General features: G+C 24.3%; 1 protein-coding gene across 4 annotated transcripts in view; it reads right to left on the bottom strand.

Annotated features, from left to right (window-relative positions):
• LOC111641025 (HMG box transcription factor BBX-like) overlaps positions 1-14,030 on the bottom strand; it is a 134,854-nt gene that overhangs the window by 98,509 nt on the left and 22,315 nt on the right. The window lies entirely within an intron of this gene.

Here is a 14,030-nt window from a genome sequence, read left to right as displayed (position 1 = left end):
TTTATTTACCTTTTTACTTTTAACGTTAGATTTTCCTGTATGTTTTCAAATATTTAAAAATACATTTATCGATTAAATGCTAATCCTTTAAAATATATAACATATTAAAACGTGGATTATTACATTAAGTTTTATTTTAATTAAATTTGATTTGATACATAAAATGCTTATAACAAAATATACAAATTTAGAAAATATAATGTCAGAATATATTTTGGGTATTTATAACGTTCGTTTTTTTTATAATACGTCCAAACAATACTTAATCAAAGAAATAAAACTAGGTCACCGTTATTTAATTTTTTTTAATAAAAAGAAACCATTTGACCTTGATGTTATGCGATGAACGAAGGAAATATCAAAGGTCATGCTGTCGTTACGATAAAGGACGTTCCATGAAGAGATAGATAGCATTGCGAGTTCACTGACCAAAACGACATTAGTATCGTTTCTCATACTTCTATGCCCCTATTGATGCAATGTTGATCTCATTTAAATGTTTGGTGTTTGGTAAAAGGGAATTTAAGTTAAACTTTTATCTAAAAATAATTTATTCTATATTTTTCTTTCTACTCGAAAATCTCTTTTAGATCTGTCTGTTCTTTCCATACAAAATCTAGGTTAGAACTAATGGCTATAATAGTAAAGCTTCATCTAACTCCAGCAGACTTGGATGTAATGGCAGTTCTTTTTATCGAAATGTGTTTGTAGGTTTTTATTTATTAAAATTCAAAAGAATTATATATTAAAGAGATAAAAGAAAAATAAAGAAAAACTGGTAATAAGGTTTCTTTTATTTTATTAAATGTTTTAATATTATAATTTAAAGTAATATATTAATGAAGTGTATAAAAGTTATGTCTACATTAGGCAGACTTATTCTATAATTTAAATGAATTATTCATGTAAAATATAAGTAGGAAAATTATAAAAGTATGAGAGACTTTTAATAACAATATTTGAATAGTAGGTCAGAGATAGCATGGCATTTTTTCTCTTATAAAATGAACAGGAAAATTTATAAATAATTATCTGATTTACATAATCAGTTAATATAATTAGTTTTTAATTTCATTCATTTATAAAAAAAAATGGAAAAATTAGTATAATTAAGTTGCTATTTTTTGCACATAATCTAACTTAAAACCTAATAGAAATTATTCTGTTTTTTCTACATAGTTATGTCTTACGTAAAAAGAAAAATGTATCACTTATTTTAGCGTACAAATAATTTTAAATGCGTATATGTTTATCTATTGTTCATTGTCTTCATCCTATCAGTTCTCAGCATCCCCATTACATAGGTTGAAGTCCTTTCCACTATCAGTAGAAGGGGTGTTGGCCATCTCCCAGACATTGATGTAAACATAGAGAAATGATGAATATTAATTTGCTAGCTTCCCATGTAATTACAAATGTAAGAGGAAAATACAGCTTTCTCTTGTTTACCATTAAATTCCATTAAAATTTTTGTTTCTAATGATAAAATGCTAATTTAGTTTATATTTCGAGAGAAAATTAATATTAAACTTTTTTTATAACGAAATTTAATTTCTGAATTTTTGCATTCTTTTTCTAGTTTGACATTTCAATTAATTCAATTTTTTCGTGTAAATAATAATCGATTATAAACTGATTTAGCTGCATTATAAAGAAAATAGACAAAATAATGAAGATAAAAATATGCAGTTTTTTTTTACATTTTACTTCATTCTCATTTATTATTACATTATTTTTATTAAACTTTTTCTATGACACAAACATCTGTATTATAATATATTTCAACATTAAAAAATTTTTTTGTATCAAATATAATTATTATATTTTTTCTGTTTCATATTAAATAGTAACAATGAGATTTTTATTCCATTATCAGGATAGCACTTTCCTTAAGAACTATTCAAATTATTCAAAAATAATTTATAAAGATGATAATAATTTTAGTTTAAAAAGTTTGTATTTTAGAACAATATTTTCTTGAAACATCATTCGTATTATTGTATTGATTATAAAATTAGTCGATAAGACAGCTTTACAACCAACTTATCAATGGCAAAATGTAATATTCTGAATTGCAGTTTTTCTGATTAGTACATTAGAAGTTACAAAGCATATATCTTCAAATACAAACAGCTTTTACAGAATCTTACATTTCGTAATGATCTTTAAATTTTTTATCAAATAAACATTTACTTTTTGAATTTTTGCATATAAAATATATACACTTCAATTACTTTTAGTAATACTAAATTATACAATATAACAACTCTGAAAATAGATAGTTTGATCTTTAGCTTCAAATCCTCATTTTCTAATTTTGTTTTTTTCTCCTTAAACTGGAGCAATTCGTCTTATTCTGGTCTATAATCATACATATACTTTTTAGTACTGTTTTTGAAATTATTTAAATTATCTAATTCATGAATGAATACATTGATGAAGTCAAAAAAAATCTCAATTAAATTTTAAAAATTTCATCTAGGTTTACGTATGTTATTTTCGCAAAATGTTTCAATCTCTATTAATTATTTCGTTAAATTAGTCCTTATGGACTTCCTATCAAATCTAATGGTTAAAGATATATTAAGAATTTAATCAAGAAAGTAAATATTATACAAATATGATAGTTTTTTGTTTTAACACTGACCTAAAAAAAGGGGGGTTTGATTGAATTTGTATAAAACTTGGGTTACCTATACATTTTATCAACGTATATTACCAATTTTATAATTTATTACTGATTCAAAAAAGCTTTATTGAAATTCTTAATTTCATTTTATGTTCAAATACGAACAACAAACTACATATTGAATTTCGTCAAATCAGCTTTGTACGTGCTTCTTTAGAATAAAATCAACATTGAAGTATAAATTTGATGTTGATATAATTCAGTAGATTTTTTTATATTTGGAAGTATTACATTTTTATTCATTTAAAAGCTTTCATAATAATGTTTTTTTCTTATTTTAAAACAATGTATAAAAATTATGCAACTTTTCATGACTATAATAAAATTATACATTTATTTTGTTTTGAGTCGTTGGCCTAAAATTTTATTTCAAACTTAAAGGCTAAGAAAAAAAATCGATTTTCATCCGCAGCACGTATCAAAGCCACATTATAGAATGATAGAGGTTTAATATTGATCCTTATTTAACGCTATGTGTTAGAGATGAGAGAAATTACTTGATAAGTTAATATCTGCCATAAAACTATAAAATTTTATAACATTATTCTAATCTGTATTTCTTAATAAATTTATTTCTAAATATGCATTTTTTTAAATAAAAAAAAGGAGAAAATAATGAATTACTTTAATAACTTGATAGCTATAAATTAAATTCATTACAGACTAATTCTAAGAATTTTAGTGAGTAACCAAGTACATTAAATAATTCTATCATATTAAAAAGATCAATACTTCAAAGGATATGTGACAATAATTTATAATATAACTTAATAGTTCACATGATCTAATTAAATTTACGATAAAGTACCTAGTAATAAGACAATTAAAAAAAACAAACTAAAACTGACCTAATAAAGAATTTCTTCTTATTGAATTGCAGTAGAAATTTAAAAATATTTTACATTTTTTTCTGGAAATTTGAAAACATTTTTGTTTTTTAAACTTTTAGATTTATTTCAATATTAACAATGATTTATCCACGACTTGTGAGAAAATGGGAGAAGGAAATAATATAAAATGTATGTCTATTATTAATAAATTGAAGAGAAAAATCCATAAACAATAAATAATGAGTGATTTCATAATTAATTTCGGTTCTACATAAATTAACAATATTTATGTAACTAATAAATCTAATAAATTTTGAGAATTGCTGAATCACAATAATGACGACAAATTTTTAGATTTTATATGGTGTTTTTCCATTTTAAAATAAAATATATTGACAATGTTAAATTATAAAGTTGACTTACGAAGATAAATCAATGCAACCAGGTTATCTGAAATCAAATAATATAATCTAATTTCATAACTTTACCAAGAATAAACGATTTTTCCCCCTCTTATTTTTGTACTAATAAAGTAAGGATCAATTTCATTTAAATTTTGACATTTATTATATATTCTTGTCACTTGGTACACTTTTCACTATTCTACTCATCAACACAAATAAAATTTATTATAGGAAATAAAATAATAGCTATAATCTAATCTAATTGGGGAAATGGGTGGCCGAATTAATGAGCTCTTGGAAAATTCAGAAAGTTTTGTATTGCACTGTATTATTCTTCAGATAACGAGTGTCGTGTAGCTCGGTTTAGAATCTTATAATGTACAAAAACAATTAATAAATTGATTGTAAGAAAATAATTTTATTTGTATACATTAATAAACATTATGTTTAAAAGTTAATACTAGTTGTATTATTTTTGACTATATATTATTGTTTATTATTAAGGAAAATGTTTTAAAATGTTAAATTTTAGAGGAAATTTTAAAAATCCTTTAGGGAAAGTAATCATTAAATCTCACAATAGTCCTGGAGTAATAATAACGTGATACTGACATTAAAGTATTTAAAAATCCAAATTACCTGTAACAGTATAAATAATATTTTATTTTATTGAATATTCATAATTTTTTAATATTATTTTTTTAAGTTTTGCTATTTATTTATTATCAATAATTTTATTAGGAAATATACTTATTTCATTCATTAAATCAACGTAACTATAACAGTAAAACTCATTCGTGTAATTGTGGTAGATTTATATAAATCTCCTACCACAATCTCGTAAAATACTTAAATGCGGTTTTTGCGGATAGTTTTCAGATTCCACGACGATTAGAACGTAAAAATGAAAACAAAAATCAAATCCAAAATATCTACAATTTATTTTAATATGGAAATGTAACAAACTACAAATTTTCTTTGAAACTTTCAAATCGCATAAAAGAATATTTATCCAATAGACGATAAGATAACACAATACTGAGTTCATTACTCAATCCTGTCACTGTTTATTAATGTCATTTATTGTTAATTAGCTGGGAATGAACTTGTTATTACAGCTACAGATAAAATAAAAGTAAATAATATATGCCAAATGTAGTAGTATTTAGTATAAATTTCTGTCAATTTTATTTTTATTATCGCGACTATAAACTAGCAAATTATAAAATTATTTTAGTTTTCGTCATAGATAAAAAATATTCTAAAATACATTTCAGAATGAGTAGATGTGTTGTATAAAGCACTTTAGAACAGACATGCAAACTACAAATGTATAGAAGTAGTATTCACATATACAAAACAAAATTAATCATTTAACTTGTATATTTTCATTTTAAAATGTTTCTTTCTGAAAGTTATATGGAGTTAGAGCTTTATTTATTATACTAAAAATTCTGAACGAATAAAACATATTTATCATATATGCAAAATTATTTATTTATATTTCAAACATAAATAAATGAAAATTTGTTATCGTTTCGAATATTCATTGAGTTTAATGAATATACATAAATATTAGATTCAGTAAGATCAATAAATCTTAATTAGGTTAATGTCCCAATTCAATATTTTATTACAAACGATAAAAATAATTTTTTTTTTAATTCTTTACGTACTGAGGAATATTTTTAAAATTTGTATCTTAAAGAATAAAAATTCTAGTTTTCTCTTTAATTATTTCACTAATATAATTAAATTACTTATATTAAAATTTATATCTATTTCTTTAATAAGTTACATACACTTTAAAAATTTATTAAGATATCGCATACATATCCATATATTTATCAACTCCTGTATATTTTCGAGGATTGTGACCGAGAATCGCTATTCTAGGCGTTTTATCGATCGCTTTCTCTTCATTTTGCGTATTAGATATTTCAAATTTCATTTATTTTTCTCCACAAAGATGGTAATAAAATCATCAAAATTTAGATTAAATAGGCAATAATATGGAGCATCGAAATATATATACTTTCTATAACTTTTATTCTAGCATATAAATATTTTTCATGGATAAATGGTAAAACTTTTTTTTGGCATAAATTAGAAAAATATAAATGATACTAGTTCTGTATTGTTTTATTTACGCTTTGAAAAAATTATTTTACTAGTTCCAGTTTTCATCTTTTATTATTTAAATAATCAATAAGAAACGAAATAAAAAATTTATATAGGCTACTTTTGCCCTTTGTTCAATCTTTTCGTATGTTTCTTTAAATAATCTAATTTGTAAAGTCCAATTTTGATAAATACTATTGAAATAGTCAATGTCACTTACGAAGATAATAAACCTCAAAGATATAGAGATCCATTATATTCTTAGAGAAAATGAATGCTAAAGGGAATGATATTCTTCTATATATAGCTTATACTGCTGCTCTTCCATTAAGAAAAAAAAAAATTTTATTTTATTTTATTTTTTCCTGTATGGGATTCGTGCTCGAATCCTCCAACCATGTGGGATTCGAGCACGAATCCCACATGGTAGGAGAATCCATTACCGCGCGATTATCAAAGCTAACATAACGATAATTGATTAAGTCTTGATGCAGGCTTTCGATGTTCGATTTCATTTATCAAACTTACTTAAAGATAATCGATCGAGCTAGATTTAGTCTGAAAAAGCCAGATGATCACTTCATACACAATATTTTCTATTTTCCACATTTTTGGCATTATGACAAGAAGAAATTTTTCCTTACCCAAATAAAAATACCCGAATGAATCTCCTAAATTACTATATTTTCTACGACGCGTGAGAGTATTTATATATAAAATCAATGTTCGATGTTTCGTATGTCTATTCACTATGATAGAATCTTCAACTATCGTAGACTATTTCAATAAGATAACTCATCCATATCATAATGCTAATCGTAAGACCAATGAAGTAGAAAACGATTCGAAGATAATGACTATGAAAGCAAGTTTGTTCAATTCTGATCATGAACTAACAGTATATTTTAAATTAATTTTGATTTAAAAACAATAAAAATAGTAATTTCACTAGAAATCCTTTATCAGGAATTGATTATATTGCTATAAAGAAAGCTGAAATTAGAAAACTGAAATGTAGAAAACTGCAATAGTCAGTATAACATTACGAATTTATAAAAATCATTTTTAAAATGTTGTTGTTTAATTGGCAATTTTAAATAATTAAAAACCTTTTGCAAGAACAAAGTATTTTCCTAAATACATTAGGATTTTGTAACATAAATTCATTAACGAATGAATAATTCAAAGGAGAATCTTTGGTACATAAAACCATTAACCAAATCAGTATAATGTCCTGTAGTATTCAAAACAAATGATTGATTGATGACATCGTCAATCATTAAATTAATAATGATAATCAATACCGTATTCTAAATATGTCATATCAATAACGGGTAAAAAACGGGTCTTATCGCCTTCTGTCAATCTTTTATTCATTAAATTGAATTCTAGAAAAATTTAAATAATCCTTAATCACAAAAAAGTTTCGAAGTTTATTTACTATTCGAAATATACCGTATAGACAATTTGCCTACAACTGAAAAACTTTTCAATCTCCAAGTATTTTAAAATCATTCAGAAGGAAAAAAAAAGTGAAAAACTGAAAAGAAAAATAAATAAATAAACAAAACAGACGTTAAACTGAAATTTCAATTTTGAATAAATAGATAACTTTTTGTAGATATTTTTAAACTAGATATTACATACAAAACTTATCGGATAATGTCAATTAATCGCGTTTTATCACCTGTGATATAATGTCTTGAATTTTATTAAATGGGCGCCTGTCACAATCATCTGTTATTGAAGCAGATATCAAGAATCAAGAGAAAACCAGAGATAATCAAGTCGGGGTCAACGTCTCGATTTATCTAGTCCAACTGCTGCTCGTATTATGTCACCGTATTTTCCAATCGGTCTATTCTGACAGCGGACGAAGTTAACCTATAGAAGCTGCAGTTCAATGCACAACACCCGGTCAATTTGATTTAAAGAGGAAAAAGAAAATTTTCTTATATCAGTTTAGTTCAGAGAAAAAATAAAATAATAATAATAATAAATTCCATCTTAAAAATCTTATCTATAAAATCGATTATGAATAATATCTTCCGGAAAATGAAAATTAAATGTAATTATTTATAAAATTTATGTAATACTTTTGCTACGAATACTCTGTTATTACGAGCATTATGAATTTCGAAAATTCTGATCGCTGAATCATAAAAAAATATCAAGTAATATCAATAAATTATATTGATATAATACGATATTGATCAGGTTTATGTGTGTGCCAAATTTCCTTAACGAATTATTCGAATTCTTTTAAAAGTAATTTATAAAGATAATGTTCATATATATTAAAAAAAAACATCATTGGTATTTTTTAAAATAACATTTAAGTATAAGATACCGTTGATGTTGTTACGTTGATTATAAAACCAGTCGATAAGACAGCTTTGTAATCAACTTATCAATCGCAAAATGTAATATTCTGAATTACAGTTTTTGCCATTGGTATATTAACATTTACTTTATTTTTTACACGTTTGCAATAACGATTTTTAATGCATCTATCACTAGAAGGAAAGGTTTCTTTAAAAAAAAAAAGTTCGTTTTAATATTTTGCAATCTAAAAAAACATCGAATGGCTAAATTGAATATGCAGTATAATAATTATAAAACTTCATACATTAAGAACATGTCCGAGCAACTTTAACTGAATAATTTAAGTTAACATATTCTAAATTATAAATTTAACCAGGAAAAAATATTTTAAAAACATACTTCACTAATTACTTAAAACATATATATAAATGGTTGTTCTATTTTAAGTTGATTAATATCAGAAAATTGAGATAACAAATAACAATTCTTATAAACCAAGAAGAAAACTTTTTGAAATACTTTTCCATTCTGCCCTATTTCACAATTCCGTTTCTATAGGAGTAGTTCTTTTTCTTCTTTAAATAAATTTAATAATGTAAAGATACAATTAACTGCTTAAATTGCAAGTACCAGAATAGAAAACTGGAGTATAAAACTAATTACGAAAAGACATTAAACACGCCAATCTAGTTCTTTTTTTTTTTTTAATTTATTTCTTTGAAACAGAATTTAACATTACTTATAAAGTAAATTTCTTAATTTCGAATTCCCAGATGCAATGGGGAATATGAAATTAAGGAATGTACGTTATTTACGAGATGCTGTACGTACGTAAATATTGTTTTGGAATAGCATCCTCTAGCAAACTATACGAAATTTATATTTATATTTTTCTAATCAATAAATATCAACTTCGTAGTAAAGTAGTATTAATAAATAGTACAGGATGTTATCAGAATATAATTTTTAAAGACTAAGTAGAAAGAATTGTTGCTACATGTTTTGACACAAATAATAAGTGCATACGGGCATAAGGGGCATGTATAATCTACATTTATGGCTATTTTTGATCAAATATACTGTACAGGATTATTTAAATGAACTTAATACAGTATATTAATACATAAAATTATTATTATGCAAAGATTAATCTTAAAGATTAAAATATTATTATAATAGAGATATGTTTAAATTCTATCTTTTGTTTATTAACATAATTAATTAATAAAACTTCATGTTTTTCTATATAAAAAATGATCAAATATTATGGGCAGGTGAGAGATATTATTAATCAGTGATTTTTATTAATAGAGATCTTATCGATGAAAAATAATAATTAAAAAGATCATTTAGCGTATTAAATTATGCGAGCTTGTGAATAAAAAATAACGCACGTATAAATATAATTTTATCATATAATAAAGTTGAATTTCCTACTCAGCATTACTTACGATGCAAATGTAGCAGATGGAAGATAAACTTATTTCAATTACCTGACATCTATTTTCTTTTGGTTTGATAAACAAATGAGTTTATTTACGCGAGTGATTGTCAATACTTTCAAATCTAAAGGTAATACATTAAGATTGCATTAGAATTTTTTGTAAGAACAAATGCATTAGCATCCACAATGTAAATTTTACGATACGTTGACATTGATACATACTGTAATAAGACACAAACATGCAAAGAGAAAACATGAAGAAAGGAGAATAAGATACAGTACTGTATGTGAAATAAGTCAATGTCCTTCACTAATATTTTAAATCTTTTATGTAATATTCTTATCATTATTTTTTGAAGTTTTTAATTTTATAAATAGATTCAGATCTGAATTCATATAAAAATTTAAATTTCTTTTATTCTCAGTTTATTTGTTGGATGAATATGTAATTTACATACACAATTAATTATTCCGTCTTAACGTAAATATTTGTATATACTATAAACAGTCATATTGTACTGTACATTTGATTTAATTAATATACAGTTAAATTTTTATTTAAATTATATTGCTTACATCTTTTCAATTGTTTTATGCATAAACGTTTAAATACTTGTGTGCTTATATCATTACAGAAGTAGCTTTTTGAAATCTTACATAACTTATTAATGAAATTTGCAAGTCAAAGCGCTTCCCATATTTTAGATGGCAAACATTACCAATAATAAATCAATTAAAAGGCTAAACTAATTTATATCTTATTAGGTTCACTTTAAATTTCATATTAAATCGATTTAAACTATTCTAATTTTATTTTTTTCGAAAATGTTAAGTTTTAAATAATTTTTTTTAATTTACTCTAATGCTGAATAACAGCAATTATTTTCATCATTCATAATAAATAAAATTAACTTATTAATTTAAACTAAAAAGTAATTTCAACATAAAATTGTAAACAATAAAAAATATAGTATTATTTTAGTTTAATCGGTTAATTCGACATTTACTATATCTTTATGTTGTATAATATCAAATCAGTCATTCAAAAACTTTTCTACCTTGTAATGATACAATTTATGAGCCATTATATTAACCTATCTATTGTATAGAATACGCTGTAGGCTATAAAACATGCACAGACCTACAGCGTGTTCAGAAATTTTATTTATTAACTGATTTCTTTTTTTTTATAATAATTCATAGAATATTTTTTTCCTCATAAATATTCCTTTTTTTAGCATTTATTAAAAGAATATTTCCCTGACATTGTATTGAAGGAGATGTAAGTTTATGTAAAAAGTTTATTATCAATTTTATCGATTTAGATTTATAATTTAATTGACTTAAAAGTTAATATTTTGACTCCTACTGAAAATTCAAATCCATTAAAGAAGGGTTTGTTTTAATTAATTAATTATTAATTTATTGTTACATTTCTCAGTTATGCCATTTAAGACATACAATAATTTTGTTTATAAAATAGGAATATGCTTTTATCATAGAGTTCTCTAGGTTACTTTAACTGTAAGATGCAGTAACTATTGTAGTTGTGGGTCGATAACCGTAGATCGATAAAAGTAAAATAAATGTTAGCTAAGAATCGATCCCAACTGATTAAAATGATTGCCGTAGAACAAAGATAATTTAATAATTTTATCAAATTATCGTAATATATTTTCTTCAAAATGACTACCGAAATCGCAATATTGAGATTTATAAAAGTCTAGAAATCCTTAAGCTTCTAAGTCAATATTTCCAATGCATAGAACTTGAGTAATACATTCGAGTAATACAGAATAAATTAAAGATTACAATAAGAAAGCAATTAATTTTTAGGAATTAATTAATTTAAATCGGCATTTTTAGCATAGCTATTAGCCTATAGGTATTTTAGATTAGCCAATGAACAAAGGAAACGAATAGTAATTTAAACAAATGATTACTATTCATTCAACTTTCGAAACAGTAAGAAATAAATTTGTTTTGCATTGGAAATTTTATAATACAGTACTGTAGTTCATTGAATGTTTTTTGCTATTGAATATTCTTTTTAAAAGAAATATTCATAAACAAATTTCTTTGTTCTATTTTACAGCTTGAACATAAAATAAGAATTTTAAATTCTAGTCTAATATATTTGAATATAAAATTTATTCAGATTAAGAAACGAGCGACAAACAATACTTTAACTGATTACTACATTTATTATTGGGGCGCATTTTTTGTTCATCTAATGGATGCATTATACCTTAACTTTTGGAGTTTATAAGATAAAACAAAAATTATTTAAATAGAAACTAATGGGATTCCGAATTAGATCATCTAAATAATGAAATCTTATTTTAAAAATAGTAATAAACGGTAATACAGAACTTCTATTTTCCTTGACAAAGCAATAACAGATATCTTTTACATCACCTGATATTTTAGATAAATCGAATTATGATCATAATAGATCTAACAAGTATTATGTCTCTTGTTTAAAAGAATAGTAATTACTCAGGAAAAGAGAGATATCTGGATGCTTGGGATAAAAATTTCAGGCAGAATAAAAACTAAATAAAATATTTGTATCGACTTATCTATACAAATATACTGTATTGTACATACACAGATGTTTCAGATAATTATGGTACTGACAATTTGCATTATCCTTTCTAATTAAGGATAATAAAAAGAATAATAATTTTGGCGTGACAGAGAGAAGTTTATGAATAGAAAACAAATAAATTGAGTTCTGTATGCATAGGGATGTCAGTAATAATTTCTTTATAATGTCAATAATAATTTCGCATAGGGTTTATGTCAGTAATAATTTCTTTGCTGTTTTATGATTTAGATACATACAATAAAATTCTTGATATAAGCAAAAGATCACTGTACCTATTAAAAGAATTTTGGTCACTAAATTTGTTTTGGGTGACCAAGCTTTGTCTTCGACGAAGATTATTTTATTCTACGAAGGAAAGTTGAAATTGCCTTTATCGTTCATGCATTTATTGTGGACATAATTTGTCCAGTATAATAAATTGCAAAGAAAATATAAACCTAAATCACTTTGTAAATCTAAAAATAGGCTATTTGTTAAGAAAATTAATGACACACTGATAAATTCCAAGGATTCAAAAACTTTTCGAAAGACAGTCAGAAATAAATCGATTATTACTTCATTTATTTCATTTGATATATGTTACAACTATTCATTGAATATTTTACTATGAGACAGAAATGAAGTGTAATGCTACGAGTTTTGGAGATAATGAACATGGTTTGTACTATACCTTGACCTATTTTTGAACATTTAAACTAGTTTTAAAGAGCTTCAAGACTCCATTAAAGGTTTAAAAGTAAATACATGTCTTTATGTGGACTATATTCGTAATACATTTACTAAATGTGCTCCACTGTTAGGAATGTTTGTAATGAATTTGTAATAAAATATTACGGTGAAAATGTTTTCCTGAGAGCGTTGCAAAAAATTAATATTTTTTCTGTAATTTTAAATTGATTAACTTATGTAGAAGTAATATTTGATTCACGCGACTATAACCTTTCCGAAAGCTTGCTTGACACTGTTATAGAATTTTGATTACACAACCAAATCGAAAGACGATCCTTCGAACTATAGATCTTTATCAATAATATCTAATATTACTAAACTCTTCACTTGGATTCTTAACTCAAAAAATAAGCAAATGGTTGAGTAATCAAAATTCTATAACAGTGTCAAGCAAGCTTTCGAAAGGGTTATAGCTGCGTGGATAAAATATTACTTCTACATAATTTAATCAATTTAAAATTACAGAAGATTCAAAACTTATGCAATGTTCATAGATTTCTCAAAGGCACTCGATAATGTAAATCGTAGCAAACTCCGAAAAGTTAGGGATTAGACATAAGTGTAAATTTTATCCAAGTAATAACTCTTATTCTAAAGCTCCTGCACAGATTCAAACAAATCAGCCTGGCTAATTGAATTAGAGTCATAAAAGGTGATCTGCAAGGCACTATAATATTTAACAGATATATATATAGGCCTATATAATAGGAATACCTTCAACGAATTTGATATTCCCGATATTAGTTTAGAAGAAAATATAGAAATTCATTTATTTATGCGGATGATGTCATTTTACCAGATATTTTGTGTAACTTTGCAAAGGAAAATAAGATTGTTAGCAGAATTCATTGTAAAATACTCAATAGATGTAAATCTA

This window comes from Centruroides sculpturatus, unplaced genomic scaffold, assembly GCF_000671375.1.
Source record: "Centruroides sculpturatus isolate CEXI.00-Female unplaced genomic scaffold, Cexi_2.0 scaffold59, whole genome shotgun sequence".
Classification (NCBI taxonomy): domain Eukaryota; kingdom Metazoa; phylum Arthropoda; class Arachnida; order Scorpiones; family Buthidae; genus Centruroides; species Centruroides sculpturatus.
The sequence above is the reverse complement of the archived record's forward strand: the minus strand, read 5'-3'. Positions and strand labels throughout refer to the sequence as shown.